The sequence below is a fragment of the Pristiophorus japonicus genome, chromosome 8 (genome assembly GCF_044704955.1).
Source record: "Pristiophorus japonicus isolate sPriJap1 chromosome 8, sPriJap1.hap1, whole genome shotgun sequence".
Classification (NCBI taxonomy): Eukaryota; Metazoa; Chordata; class Chondrichthyes; family Pristiophoridae; genus Pristiophorus; species Pristiophorus japonicus.
In genome coordinates, this window is record NC_091984.1 from 43,182,028 (window position 1) to 43,198,233 (window position 16,206).

The following is a 16,206-nucleotide window of genomic DNA, read 5'->3' on the forward strand; positions in this document are numbered from 1 at the left end:
TGTACCTGACTGTGATCATAACATTCATCGTATAAAATATCAGTCACATGTAACGCAGCATAAGATAGGAATGCCAGATGTACTTTACAAAGCATTTTAATACAACGGCATTGACTCCGGACCCCACAAAGTCTCATGGCTGAGGGAAGGCGGTAGGTTGTAATCAGCAGGAGGTTTCCTTGTTTGATCTGAAATATGGCTTATAGCTTTAGTGTGCTTTGTTACACCATTTTGCTTCAAGTAATGTTATTGTAAAATAATCACATTCATTAAACTGTGTAATTCATAATATTACTTCTTACATAGAATCTGATGGCTTGACTTGATGTAGTGGTAAATTAATGGGCAAGCAAAGTGAAAAATAGTGTTCTAATGATTGAGTGGTAATTACACATAATTGCTACATGGTTATAATCAAAATACACTTAATAACCAGAGGGAGAAGATCTTGCTTTTGATGTTTAATGAAAAGCTTCAATATTCTTGCAGGGTTTCAGTATCAATATCATGTCATTAAATATTTTATTAAATTGATTTTTTTACTATGCTTAAAATATTTGTAACATATCAATGTAATGGAAGTTTAACTGCAGTGCAGAAAGCATATTATTGCTGTACTAAACCACTATACATTCAAATACTAATCATTGGCTGCATTTGCAGCACCACAGGCTTAATTCGATCCATATTTGTTGAAACTCATCCAGCAGTTTAAAATAATGGAAATTCAGTTTTCAGAAGCAAAAAAATCGAGCACTTTCTAAAAGGATTCTTATATATTTATCTGTATTCTATTTACCCCAAATCTGAGGCAATTTCTCCAACTGTGGAAGGAGAAAATACTTAAGGGTAGATATTCCTGTTGGACACAAGTTTGATAGGAATGCCACAATGTGGGATAATTTGCTGATTTTTTTGTACTGCTCTTTCTGCCTGAAATTTATGATATGCACGCATTAAGCAACCAGCACGAGCTCACATCTGCACAGCAAGCTGCCTGAGGGAATGCTTGTGCAGCTGACATGAATTCTAAAACATAGCAGAGGTTATTTAAAGTGAAAGGAATTGAATCTGTATTATTCCTGTGTTCTTATACTCCTTCCCCACCCCCACCTTCCGCCACCCCTTAAGAGTGATCCAAAAAATCCGGCAAGAAACAGCTGACAAGGTGAATATTGTCAGCAACACCCAGAGGACTGACTCCAAATAAAGAAGATGGTAGACTTCAGGACAGCGGCAAAGGTAGGGCATCCCTACAGTTTCCGAAGTAACTGCCTCAAGTGTGCATACCAGATAGGTTTCCTCATGACCTGTGACTCTTTAAATGCTACCCACAGAAAATTCCCAGGCTGCCTTACAGCTCTTTGAATATTTATCATACATTTTTCATTCTGCAGCATGACTGCAACTTAGAATTGAACTGTTGTCATGCTGGTGCCTTAAAAGGGCTTCACACAGCAAATCATTCTAGTTCAACCTAGCTCAACGATGTTTGTTCATATATTCACACACTGGGTGGCCTGCAGGATGGGCACTGGTTTGCTCTCCTATGTGTTTATTAATTGATTCAGTGTATGTATAAATGTTAAAAGTGGAGATTATACGGAAAGGCCTGTCTGTGTTGAGATAAAATGGAAGTGCACAGATTGCCAGCATGGGCTAAGTTTTGTAAGAAACATAGAAAATAGGTGCAGGAGTAGGCCATTCGGCCCTTCGAGCCTGCACTACCATTCAATAAGATCATGGCTGATCATTCACCTCAGTATCCCTTTCCTGCTTTCTCTCCATACCCCTTGATCCCTTTAGCCGTAAGGGCCATATCTAACTCCCTCTTGAATATATCTAACGAACTGGCATCAACAACTTTCTGTGGAAGAGAATTCCACAGGTTAACAACTCTCTGAGTGAAGAAGTTTCTCCTCACCTCAGTCCTAAATGGCTTACCCTGTATCCTTAGACTGTGACCCCTGGTTCTGGACTCCCCCAACATCGGGAACATTCTTCCTGCATCTAAACTGTCCAGTCCTGTCAGAATTTTATATGTTTCTATGAGATCCCTTCTCATCCTTCTAAACTCCAGTGAATACAGGCCCAATCGATCCAGTCTCTCCTCATATGTCAGTCCTGCGATCCTGGGAATCAGTCTGGTGAACCTTCGCTGCACTCCCTCAATAGCAAGAACGTCCTTCCTCAGATTAGGAGACCAAAACTGAACACAATATTCCAGGTGAGGCCTCACCAAGGCCCTGTACAACTGCTGTAAGACCTCCCTGCTCCTATACTCAAATCTCCTAGCTATGAAGGCCAACATGCCATTTGCCTTCTTCACCGCCTGCTGCACCTGCATGCCAACCTTCAATGACTGATGTACCATGACACCCAGGTCTCATTGTACCTCCTCTTTTTCTAATCTGCCACCATTCAGATAATATTCTGCCTTCATGTTTTTGCCCCCAAAGTGGATAACCTCACATTTATCCACATTAAACTGCATCTGCCATGCATTTGCCCACTCACCTAACCTGTCCAAGTCACCCTGCAGCCTATTAGCATCCTCCTCACAGCTCACACCACCACCTAGCTTAGTGTCATCTGCAAACTTGGAGATATTACACTCAATTCCTTCATCTATATCATTGATGTATATTGTAAATAGCTGGGGTCCCAGCACTGAGCCCTGCGGCACCCCACTAGTCACTGCCTGCCATTCTGATAAGGACCCGTTTATCCCGACTCTCTGCTTCCTGTCTGCCAACCAGTTCTCTATCCATGTCAATACATTACCCCCAATACCAAGTGCTTTAATTTTGCACAACAATCTCTTTGTAAGAAACAAAATGAAAGCCACCAGAGCTGCCGCTTGGCTTTCGAGTATTGGACAGTCATTTAAACTAATCAGAGATGGCTGAGCCAGACCAGACGGCTGTCATGTATCTTACATGGCCACTGCTGGTACTATATCAAGGTGTGCCACCAGAGGGCACAGCAGTGGGAGACTCGTAGGTTATCTGTACAGGTATGCCTGGCCTACTATAAAAGGCAGGCCACCAGGTGTGATCCTCACTCTGGAGTTAACTAATAAAGGACTAAGGTCACTACAGTTCAAGTACAACACACTGCCTCCTGGAATCATTGTTAGAGTGTCCAAGGACATAACAACTGGCGACGAGAATACGAACTTTCATGCGAAAATGGCTACCCTTGGTACGTTGCTGCAGTTCACCGATGGTGATGATTGGGACGCCTTTGTGGAGAGGCTGGAACACTTTTTTTTACAGCAAACGACCTGGCAAGGAACGACACAAGCTACTGTCGGCGGATACCACAGTCGGCGGATATCACAGCCACACTGGCTGATAAGCACAGAGCTATCCTGCTAAGCAGTTGTGGGCCCAACGTCCATGGCCGCGTCAGGGACTTGCTGGCACCAGCGAAGACAACGACCAAGTCGTACAAGGAGCTCGTAACCCTGATCCAGGAGCAACTCAAGCCCAAGGAGAGCATCCTCACAGCCAGACACCAGTTCTTTACCCACCGAAGGCCCGAAGGCAAGGAAATGGCTAAGTATGCCGCAGACCTCAGGAGGCTGGCGGCACCGTGCGAGTTCGGCAACCACCTCAACGAAACGCTGCGGGACATTTTTGTCATTGGAATTGGCCATGAGGGCCTTCTTCACAAGCTACTGTCGGCGGATACCACAGTCACACTGCAGAAGGCCATCTCCGTGAGCTAGTCATTCATGACATCGACCTGTGGCTCTAGGCAGATGTCTCACCCTTAGGACACAAAACTGGCAGATACTGTGCATAGAGTGGCGCCGTTCAGGAGCTGGACTGTAGAGCGCACATCCTCTCAGGGAAAAGAGAACAAACCCCCGACTCCCTTAACTCAGAGTCTGCTGAGGGGGGCTAATCGAGTAGCACCATGCTGGCATTGCGGAGGGAATCACAGGGCTCACCAGTGCCGTTTTAAAGACTATGATTTGCAAAGGCTGCGGCACAAAGGGCCACCTCCAACGTATGTGTAAGAGAAATAGGACTCACTATGTTGATGAGGAGTCTGCAGATGGCCATGAATCCAGCATGGATTACAAATCGTTAGACAGAGAGGTCGCTCAGTCCCATAGGTAGGGGTACATAGCATGTTTAGCTGCATCACCGAGTGCTCCCCGCTGAAGATGGAAGTCGTGATAGAGGGACGTCCAGTCTTCATGGAAGTGGACAGGGGGGCGAGCCAGTCAGTGATGAATCAAGGAGCCTTTGAGAGGCGATGGGACAATCCGGTGGAACGACCCGAGTTGGCCCTGGTTCAGGCTAAACTGTGCACCTACACCAATGAAATCATCCCAGTCATTGGTAGTGTGAATGTAAAGGTACTCCATGATGGCGAGGTGCACAAGTTACCTCTGTGGATTGTTGCAGGTGATGGACCAATGCTGCTCAGCAGAAGGTGGATGGAGAAGATCCAGTGGAAGTGGGAAGATTTCACCCCTTCAGCGATCGAAGCCCTCTGCGTTCAGAGGCAAAGCAAGCCCTCACCTGAGGGTGGACCTGGCACCGATGTGCTGACCAGCATGGCACCCGAGACACAGACCGCCCAGCACGACTGCGTGGAGATGATCCAGCTGAGACGACCCGAATGCAGTGTTCAGGCTCCAGTGGCAGGACTCAGGAGGGAGAAAATCAGATCCAGCAGTGACTTCCCAACTGCGGAGGCAGAACCCGGGGAGAAGAGGACCGCCGCAGTCGACATCGTGGATGAGGCAAAGGTGGCACTCACACCACGAGGCGATGCGCTGAAGACGAAGATGGCCGCGGCCAGACCACGAGGTGCAGCACTGATGGAGCAACATGTGGCACCAAACAGAGATACGGATTGGGGTAAAACAAGCAAGGGCCTCTTAAAGGAGGCCGGCAACCCACTACAATTAAAGGGACAGTTCCACACAATTAAGCAATGTAACAAGAATTGTAAGTTAGAACCTAAAAGCGTAACGGATTATGTAAAGTGTGTAACTGACCATGTTAAATGTGTAACTGATAATCATAATTGTATACATGCAACCAGCGAGGAAAAGTTGCGCGATTATGTACAATGTGTAATTGATGATTTGAACTGTGCATATGCAACCAGCGAGGAAAAGTCGCACAATCGCGATCGGACCCCTCGAGTGTCCATCATAAGTAAGGAAAAGCTGCGCGCTGCTGGATTCCCACCACACGCAGCCATTGCAGCGGGCAGACACCCATCGGGTGCACACAGGTCTAGCAAGCTACCCAATGCAGTAGCCTGCATCCTGGGGACCAGAGTCAGGCACCACGAAGTGTGGCCACAATCATCCAATACATACGAGCTGCGAGACAAGTGACCTCAGCAGGGCAAAGACACCAGTAGTGATACAATGCCCTGGGTTGGCTCCATTTCTCAGGCAACCGATGGCACCAACAGCCATGAGTCTGAAAGAGTTGACTGCCCCAAGGCCATACCCCTAGATGTAGCATCACCTGCCAATGTTTCCCCAGAGGAACAAGCGTCAACCAGGATTACGAACGATGCCCAGGCCAGCGAGTCAGCAGTCCCCTGTGCACTGCTAGACGACAGCTCCTCAGGGAGCAGCTGGGACACAGGGTGCAAAGAAAGGACGGAGGGGGGGGGGGACGGTCCCAGACATCCGTGAACCTGCCTGCCACTAGGGACCATGGCAACAGCCCCAAGAGCAGGTGATGCGAGCCAACCGGCTTCCCACTGCCAGCAAGGGGCACTGAACCGCCACCAGACTGCAGGGACACCACCCAGCAGCTCTGGAACTAGCAGTCCTTACGCACAGGTCATCGCATCAACAAGGCATCTAATGCTCTTGTCGCACCATGGAACCACACCAAAAATAAATGCAAAACCCACTCACCTGAACTTGTAGGTACATGAATGCCAGGAGCCTCCACCACACCAACGTGGGAAAAGGGGGAGAATGGAGTGGTCAGGAACACACACACACAAACAGCAACCACCAGCATGCTACTGCCCCAACGACCCACCCAAGTTTGAGCCGGCCTGCGAGAGGTCCATCAGACAGAACCCATATAGAGCTAAGCCCAGAACATAGTACAAATCGCCTCTGCATTACCTGAGGGTTCAGGGGGGAGTGATGTCATGTATCTTACATGGCCACTGTTGGTACTATATCAAGGTGTGCCACCAGAGGGCACAGCAGTGGGAGACTCATAGGTTACCTGTACAGGTGTGCCTGGTCTAGTATAAAAGGCAGGCCACCAGGTGTGATCCTCACTCTGGAGTTAACTAATAAAGGACTAAGGTTACTACAGTTCAAGTACAACACACTGCCTCGTGAAATCATTGTTAGAGCATCGAAGGACATAACAACAGCCACATGTGTGAGCAGAGCCAATAAGGAGCTGCCCTGGAACGAAAGTCCAATCGGGAGGCTTTCTGAGGACAATGATCTTGAGGAATATAAAAAGCGCAAGACAGGAACTTTTCTCTCCTCTCTTCTCTCCCTGCTGGACACAGAGCAAAAGACCTTGTGATATATTCACAGAGCACAAGCACCCACAGCTTCCTACATTGCAGGCAGCTCTCTCGGAAGCCTCCGAAATCTGCCTGGTTCTGTTTATTATTAACTCTGCAGTTGCAGTATACAATGCGTCCACATCCACAGTGTGGAGCTACAAACATTTCAAGCTTACAGACATTACACTTCTCCCTCCTTAATGAAGAAGATATTATAACAAACACCATGCATAACTTTCATGTTTATACATAACACAGGATATAAACTTATTTTTTTTTCCATATTTACAAATGTAATTTTACCACTTGCTTTCTGTTTCGAAGAGGATACCTTCGCTCTCGAACAGAACCTTCCAAACATGGTGTTGAATCTAAACTCATTCGAGGTGCATCCTGAGGAACATTTTCCTCCACGGAATTTCCTTGATTTTCATTTGAACTCACTCTAACTTCAGGCTCTTTGTTTTCCTGACTCGGACTCAGACTTTCATTCTGATTCTCTCCTGGATTTGTTTCCAGTACATTGGATTTAGGATTTGCTACTGGTGTATCAAAACTATCTGATGAGCCAGAAATAATTGAATCATTCCCACCTTCAATTCCTTCCATGTCTGTAGGTAAAATATGATCAATATGAACAAACCTAACCTGTCCGTTATCAAACATCTTTACCAAATATGTGCGAGGACCACATATCTTCACCACTCTTCCCAGTAACTACTTTACCCATTTATGGTGATGGTTCTTCACTCTCACCTTCTGGTTTAATTTCACACTTCTCTCTTTTACTCTACCTCCATCATGATTCTCTTTCTGTCTTAATTGTGTCCCTTCTATGGACTGTGCCAAATTTGGTTTTAACAACGAGAATTTGGTTCGTGGCTGTCGTTTGAGAAACAACTCTGCTGGTGTTCTACCAGTAGTTGTATGAGGAGTATTTCAATATGTAATCAAAAAATTAGCCAATTTGTGATCCAATGACAACTGTCGTTTCCTTGGATTTGGATTTAACATTTGTTTTATGAGGGCACATTTTACAATTTGTACAGTGCGCTCTGCTGCACCATTTGAAGCAGGATGGTATGGTGGAACCTTGGTATGTGTCACACCATTTTTGCTTGTGAATTGTGCAAATTCTTCTGAATGAAATTGTGGTCCATTATCCAAAACAATTTCTTCAGGGAGGCCAAATGAAGAAAATAATTTTTGCAAAATGTCCAATGTTTTACTTGTTGTTATTTTCCACATTGGAAACACCTCAACCCACTTCGAATGGCTATCAATCACAATGAACAATTGTTGTCCTTCTAACTCAGCAAAATCAATATGTAGCCTTTGCCACACCCTGGAAGGCCATTTCCATGGCTGTAATGGTACTGGTGGTGGTTGCTTCCTTACCAATTGACATGTCGTACACTGACTCACGATGTACTCTATATCTTTATCAAGACATGGCCACCATAAATAACTGTGTGCAAAACGCTTGGTCAAGCACATTCCCAGGTACTGGTCATGGAGGTCTCCTAATAATTTGGACCTGAAATTATTTGGTATAACCACTCTTGCACCCCACATGTTACAATCTTTATCGACTGATAATTCATTCCTACGAATGAAGAATGGATGTGTATCTTTATCTGTTACCTGGTTTGGCCATCCATTTGCAATATACTCATACACCTTTGACATCACTGGGTCACGTTTGGTTGCTCTACCAATCTTCTCAGCTGTAACTGGCAGTTCATCAATGTATGAAAAATAAAACACTTCTTCCCTATCGGGGGTAACTTGTGATGGGGAAGGCAATCTAGACATTGCATCAGCATTACTGTGATCAGCTGATCGTCTGTATTCAATATCATATGTATATGCTGACAAAATCAAAGCCCATCTCTGCATTCGGGCTGCAGCTAATGTTGGAACTCGAGACTTTGGATGGAGGATTGCTGTTAAGGGCTTATGGTCCGTAACGATGGTAAACTTACGACCATACAAGTATTTGTGAAACTTCTTGACCCCAAAAATTAATGCCAAAGCTTCCCTTTCAATTTGCACATAATTACTCTCACTGGTACTGAAAGTGCGTGAAGCAAAAGCAATTGGTCTCTCCTCCCCACTATGTGATACATGAGAGATCACTGCTCCAACTCCATATGGAGAGGCATCACATGCTAGCTTAATCTCCTTAGATATGTCATCGTGAACTAACATGGTGCTCTCTACCAATTTGCTTTTACACTCCTTGAATGCTGTATCACATTCTTTTGACCACTTCCATTGGACCTGTTTTTTCAAAAGTTCATTCAGTGGATGTAATATTCTAGCCAAATTTGGTAGGAACTTCCCATAATAGTTGAAAAGACCCAAGAACGAACGAAGTTCAGTGACATTCCTGGGAGTGGGTGCATTTCTAATTGCATCCAATTTTTCCATGGTTGGATTTAAACCATCTTTGTCTACTCTGTACCCTAAGTACTCCACTGAGTTTTAAAATAATTCACACTTACGAGCAAACACTCGTACTCTGTGCTTCTCTAGCCGCTTGAGGACCTCATTCACGATGTTATTATGAATTTGCCTATTTGGTGCTGAAATTAGTATGTCATCCAAATAACATACTACCCCTTCAATACCTTGCAAAATCTGGTTCATCACCCCTTGGAATATGGCAGGGGTGGAAGACACTCCAACCGATAGCCTATTAAATTGATATAGGCCTAGATGAGTATTTATAGTCAAACATGACTTGGACTCCTCATCTAGTTCAAGCTGTAAGTAGGCATTCGTAAGATCCAGTTTTGAGAAAATCTGACCACCTGTCAGTGTTGTGAACAAATCTTCTATATTCGGCAATGTATTGGGGACATTACCCTCTAGAACCTGGTTTACGGTTACTTTGTAATCACCACACAATCTTACCTTACCATCGGACTTAGGTACAACAACAATGGGTGTAGCCCAATTACATCGATCTATCTTACAAATAATGTTCTCAGTCTCTAGTCTTTTGAGTTCTTGCTCAACTTTCTCCTTGAATGCATATGGTACGGAACATGGCTTGTAGTAAACCGATCTAGCATCCTTCTGTACCCTGACACTCGCCTTGAAGCCTTGGATCGGACTGCCTGTTTCACAGAACACCTTCGGATACTTCTTGATAACCTCATACGTTGATGAAAATCTCGTTTCCACACTGAAAATCTTACTCCAATCCAGCTTCAGTGAGAGGCAAGTTCTGAAATTTATCTTTATATTTCACCGGTACGGTGATACGACCTACCACAGGAATTTTCTCTCCCGAGTAGTCTCGCAGCTCTATCTTGGATTTCTCCAGTTGGAAATCACGCAATTTGTCGAGGTATAACGACTCCGGCACTACACTCACGGATGCACCAGTGTCGATTTCCATGGGTATCTTCAATCTTGCAACATCTATGTGGATTATGATACTTTCCGAATCGCTGTCCGTTAACCTCGTGCTCCTGATGACGTGTAACTCTAACATCTCCTCGTCCTGTTGTTGTTCTTCTATGCTATGTAGTCTCTTGGGATTTCTACTCATAGCTTTGAAGGCTGGACTCAGCTTTAAAAACTGGTTTACTCTTCAGTCGGCATGCCTTCGCAAGATGCCCAGTCTTTCTGCAGAAGAAACACTCTGCCTTCACGTTTGGACAACTTTGAGCAATGTGTTGTCCCAGGCACCTATAGCACGACTTCGACGCTCCGTTAGAATTTCCAGTTTCTGAGACTTTGGGCCCCCACCATCTTTTATTTTGAACTTGCAGGTGATTTACCTCGGTTGACTGACAATTGTAATTATTACTTAATTCTCGGGAATATTGTTCGGCCATGTCCATCGACCTCGCTGTCTGACAAGCAATCTCAAAAGTCAAGTCATCCGGCGTTAATAACTTCCTTCTGATCGCATCATTTTTCACCCCACAAACAAAACGATCCCGTAATGCTCGGTTTTGAAAGTTTCCAAAATTACAGTGCATCGATAGCTTTTTTAATGCTACGATGTAATCACTGATACTGCCATCAGCCTTTTGATTCTGCATCCTAAAACGATAGCTTTCAGCAATTTCTAACGGTTTGGGGTGATAGTGCTGCTCCAGCTTCATTAAAATCTCTTTAATCGTTGTGTCCTTTGGCTCATCAGGCACAAGCAGATTTACAAGGGTTTCGTACAATGCCGGACCTGCCTCCGATAAGAAGATCACTTTCTTACATTCCAACACAGCCTGGTTCTGGACTGCATTGTCTGGAACTTCGATTATGTTATTTGCAGTGAAATACATTTCTAGCCGATTCACGTACACTTTAAAACATTCCCAGTCGTGTCTTTATTCCCCCAAATGTCCGATTACACCTGCCATTTTAATCTCTAGCTGTTCACACCGTGTGCTGTATTTTACCTCGGATTTTGTAGCTTTTTTTCCAAAGACAGAAACTTCCAAAGTCTCTCTGTTGGCTGGCTGAATCCTTCTCCAACAAAATTCAAGCTTTAAATCATCCGAAAAATCCCATATCATCGCCAAATGTGATATATTCACAGAGCACAAGCACCCACAGCTTCCTACATGGCAGGCAGCTCTCTCGAAAGCCTCCGGAATCTGCCCGGTTCTATTTATTATTAACTCTGCAGTTGCAGTACACAATACGTCCATATTCACAGTATGGAGCTACAAACATTACAAGCTTACAGACATTACAGACCTCCTGTTGAAGACCAGCCAAAACAGCATGCCGTGTGTCCAAACCAGCCAGAAAAAGGGATGTAACGTATATCACTCGTTATTATAACTTCACTGTAGCTCTGTTATAATGAAATTGACAACTGTTGGTAATGTGCATGTGTGTCTTTTTAAGATAACTGATCACTGCTGCTAATCTGCATGTGTGTATGTTTTTAATAAACCCTTCCAATTGTTTTGAACGAATCGTCTCACTGTCAAGTATAAGCCCAGAGAGATTCAGAAATCCTACATATGTTCCCTTGATGATCTCAAGATTTTTATCAACTTACAAGACAAAAGGCACGTAATGGAAGAGTGCAGACCCAAAGAGGACCCTGAAATGTAAAACCCTTGACTACCTTTGATGAAGTTATGATGAACCTAATTGTCTATAAGAGCACAGAAGGAGTGAGGTAGTTTTAAGACAGAGTCCTGTCCTAAGCTCAGAACTAGTACCACTCTGCTCATTATATCCTATCTCTCGCTCTCTCTCCCTCACACACGGACACATATATTTAGACAGGCATACACTCAATCACAATGTTTGAAGGGATCTCTTACAGGCAGTATTGTGCCATATGTTTTTTTTCTGTTTTTAGTTTGCCAGCACATCCAGAACAAGCCAGCACTTCACCACACTCTGCGTCATTCTCAATAACTGTCATCAGCACCAACACAGATACATATATCATGCAGGATGTAGATAGTGACATTGAGGAGGTAGTGCTGTTGAGTTATATTTATGAGAAATGTAAATAGTTGTGTCAGTGGAAGAGTCAGGTTGTTCACTCATTTGATTCTTTAACTGCAGCTCCTAGGGATTAGGATCTCACAGGGCCTTCTCAGAAAAAGAGAGAATTATCTACAGCGGTCAATTGAGTATGTCCAGCATACCCTGCTAGGCCTGACTAGGACTGCGGGAGAGGCAAATAGCTACATATGTGCAGCTATTAAAAATGTGTTCACAGAATCATAGAAATTTACAGCATGGAAGGAGACCATTTCAACCCATCATGTCCGTGCTGGCCAACAAGAGGCTATCCAGCCTTATCCCACTTTCCAGCTCTAGGTCTAAAGCCCTGCAGGCTATAACACTTCAAGTGCACATCCAAGTACTTTTTAAATGTGGTGAGGGTTCCTGCTTCTACTAACCTTTCAGGCAGTGAGTTCCAGACCCTCACAACCCTCTTCGTGAAGAAATTACCCCTCAAATCCCCTCTAAACCTTCTACCAATTACTTTAAATTTATGCCCCCTGGTTGTTGACCTCTCTGCTAAGGGAAATAGGCTCTTTTTATCCACTCTATCTAGGCCCCTCATAATTTTATACACCTCAATGAGGTCTCCTCTCAGCCTCCTCTGTTCCAAGGAAAATAAACCCAGCCTATCCAATCTGTCCTCATAGCTAAGATTCTCCACTCCCAGCAACATTCTTGTAAATCTTCTCAGGAGTCTGTGGACATGCACTCCAAGGTTGCTTTGTTCCTCTACACTTCTCAGTGTCCTACCATTTAATGTGTATTCCCATTCCTTGTTAGCCCTCCCCAAAAGCATTACCTCACACTTCTCCGGATTAAATTCCATTTGCCACTATTCTGCCCACCTGACCAGTTGATTGATATCCCTGAAAGTAGCAGGCCAGGTGGATAAGCTGGTTAAGAAGGCATACGGAATGCTTGCCTTTATTAGCCGAGGCACAGGGGGGTTATGCTTGAAACATATAAAACACTGGTTAGGCCACAGCTGGAGTACTGCGTGCAGTTCTGGTCACCGCATTACAGGAAGGACGTGATTGCACTGGAGAGGGTACAGAGGAGATTTATGAGGATATTGCTGGGAGTGGAGAATCTAAGCTATGAGAACAGATTAAATAAGCTGGATTTGTTTTCATTGGAACAGAGGAGGCTGAGGGGAGACCTCTTTGAGGTGTATAAAATTATGAGGGGCCTAGCTATAGTGAATAGAAAGGGCCTATTTCCTTTAGCAGAGGGGTCAACAACTGGGGTCACAGATTTAAAGTAATTGGTAGAAGGTTTAGAGGTGATTTGGGGGGAAATTTCTTCACGCAGAGGGTTGTTGGGGTCTGGAACTCACCGCCTGGAAAGGGTGGTAGAGGCAGGAACCCTCACCACATTTAAAAAGTACTTGAATGTGTACTTGAAGTGCTGTAACCTGCAGGGTTACGGACCTAGAGCTGGAAAGTGGGATTAGGCTGGATAGCCTCTTGTTGGCCGGCATGGACACGATGGGCCGAAATGGCCTCTTTCCATGCTTTAACTTTCTATGATTCTCTGATTCTCTGAACTCAGTCTGCCAATGCTAGAGATCAGTCTTGGAGGCCTTCTCTGCACCATTGCTTGCATGTTTAGGAATAAACGGGTCCTTTTCAGAATGGCAGGCAGTGACTAGTGGGGTACCGCAAGGTTCAGTGCTGGGACCCCAGCTATTTATAATATACATTAATGATTTAGATGAAGGAATTGAATGTAATATCTCTAAGTTTGCAGATGACACTAAGCTGGGTGGCAGTGTGAGCTGTGAGGAGGATGCTAAGAGGCTACAGCTAAAGGGATCAAGGGGTATGGAGAGAAAGCAGGAATGGTAAGCTGAAGTTGCATGATCAGCCATGATCATATTGAATGGTGGTGCAGGCTCGAAGGGCCGAATGGCCTGCTCCTGCACCTATTTTCTATGTTTCTATGTTTCTATGTTTACCTTGTGCCTCAGGAACTGGTACTGAACACAGTGTTTAGAGGTGCAGCCTAAACTGTGCACTGCACAGCCTTAGTATGACGGCTTTAACTTATAAGCCTCCACTGTTAGTGGAGCCTCAGTAGAGATGAGTGTTAGGTAGGAAATAGGACCTGCAGGCCTGAGTGTCCCAGTCACAGCGTTCACGATAGAGCCTAATTTGGGGCTTGATTCCCCTTTCTCTGGGGATTCTTGTAAATAGCTGTGAAGTTGCCACATGCATCATGGTGTGCTGTAGTTGTGAGAATCCATTGTTGAGACTGTCGTACATTCTTCGATAACCCTTGCAGAGTGTTCAGAAGAGCAGAGCAGTATCAAGAGAAGCTATTAAGGTCTCTAGTTTATTGGTCATCTCTCTTCTTAGGGCTGGCCCATGCAGCAAAGAGACAAATAGGTCTGTGCCCCTGTTCAACAACTTGCTATTTCTTGACTTCCAGCTCTCCTTACCTCACTTAATCTATGCTTCACTTCGTGCTTATTCCTTAAACTCACTGGGGTTAATTCTGCAACACTACACTCCAAATGAGGAGTTACATCTGCAGGGAGCACTGGTTGGAGAATTAGGGCTATAATTGATGTTACAGTCCTATCTCCAACCTATTTGCTTACCTTTAGAAAGAATGGGATTTCTGAATTAGCTCTACTTTCTAAACACCCCTGGATACTAGGGTCTGTGATGGTCTTGGCAGCAGGTGGAATGTGCGATGTGACCTCTGCTACCACCAGCTGCCATTGCATCATCTTGGGAAGACCCTGTAGGAAGAGAAAAGGAAGATGAATTACAAGTTCAGGATGCAATGCCTTCTTGGAGAGATAAGCTAACATTATATTGGGTGCCATGCTATTGGTCCAGAAATTGTGGTTGGATGCCTCCGACCAAAATGTTTTTTTACAAAAGTACCTGGTGGTCCCGGAGAAATGTAGACGAGCTCCGAGACCTAGCTGCGCAGTCCAGTGTAGGGGCCCATGCATTCCAGGAGTGTATGTGCAGCCTGGGATCACATGGACCGGACCAACCAATGAAAATGGCATATCCTCATTCACAGTAATGCACAGTAAGTGCATCCGGGAGGCTCTTCAAATCTCAACACTGCGATCAGGCGCAGGCAGCAGAAGGAGCGTGTGGTAAATCAGTGCCACCCCCCCCCTTCCCCCGACGAATATCTGTCCCACCTGTGACAGGGTCTGTGGCTCTCATGTTGGACTGTTCAGCCACCAAAGGACTCACTTTAGGAGTGGAAGCAAGTCTTCCTCGATTTTGAGGGACTGCCTATGATAATGATGATGATACAGAGATAACCATTTCTATGAATGGGGATACCCCCCCAAAATACAAACATTTAACATAAATAAGAAAAACATTTCACATATTTAAAATTAATTGAAATTGAATTTAATTAAATGTTTTAGACAAAAATTTATTTTTTTGAATTTGTTTTAATATGTTTTAATAGCGGTAAGTTACCTGGATGCTGTGTTCTGGCAGAGAGTTACACCTCTTAATTTAAATAATTCAAATTTGGTTTGTGGTCATGGACAGGAGGCTGTGACTACGAGTGAGGCAGGAATGGGAATCCAGGATGTAGTGATGGAGGAGCCTCAGCCTTTGCAATTGTGTAACAAGTACGAGGTTCTTTCTCCCTGTGTGGACGAGAGCAGTGACTGCAGGGAGGATGAGCAAGCTGACCACAGCACTGTGGTACAGGGGGCCATTCAAGTGAGGGAAGCAAAAGGAAATGTGGTAGGGTAGTGGCTGTGTTGCCTGCCCAGTGCCAGAGTTAAGGACATCTCCTCTGGGCTGGAGAGGAACTTTGAGTGGGAGGGGAAAGATCCAGTTGTCGTGGTCCACACGACATAGGTAGGACAAAGAGAGGTTCTGCTGAGCAGCTAGGGGTAAATTAAAAAGCAGAACCGCAAAGGTAATTGTCATGTATCTAGACATGTTACTGCCTGTGCTATTACATATGATGTGCCACCAGAGGGTACTACTATGGGAAATTTGTATACCAGCTGTATGGTCACTAAGGTGTGCCACCAGAGGGCACTGCAGTGGGAGACTTGTAGGTTACCTGTACAGGTGGGCCAGGCCTAGTATAAAAGGCAGGACACCATGTGTGATCCTCACTCTGGAGTTATATTAAATGGACGAAGGTCACTACAGTTCAAGTACAATATATTGCCTCGTGGAG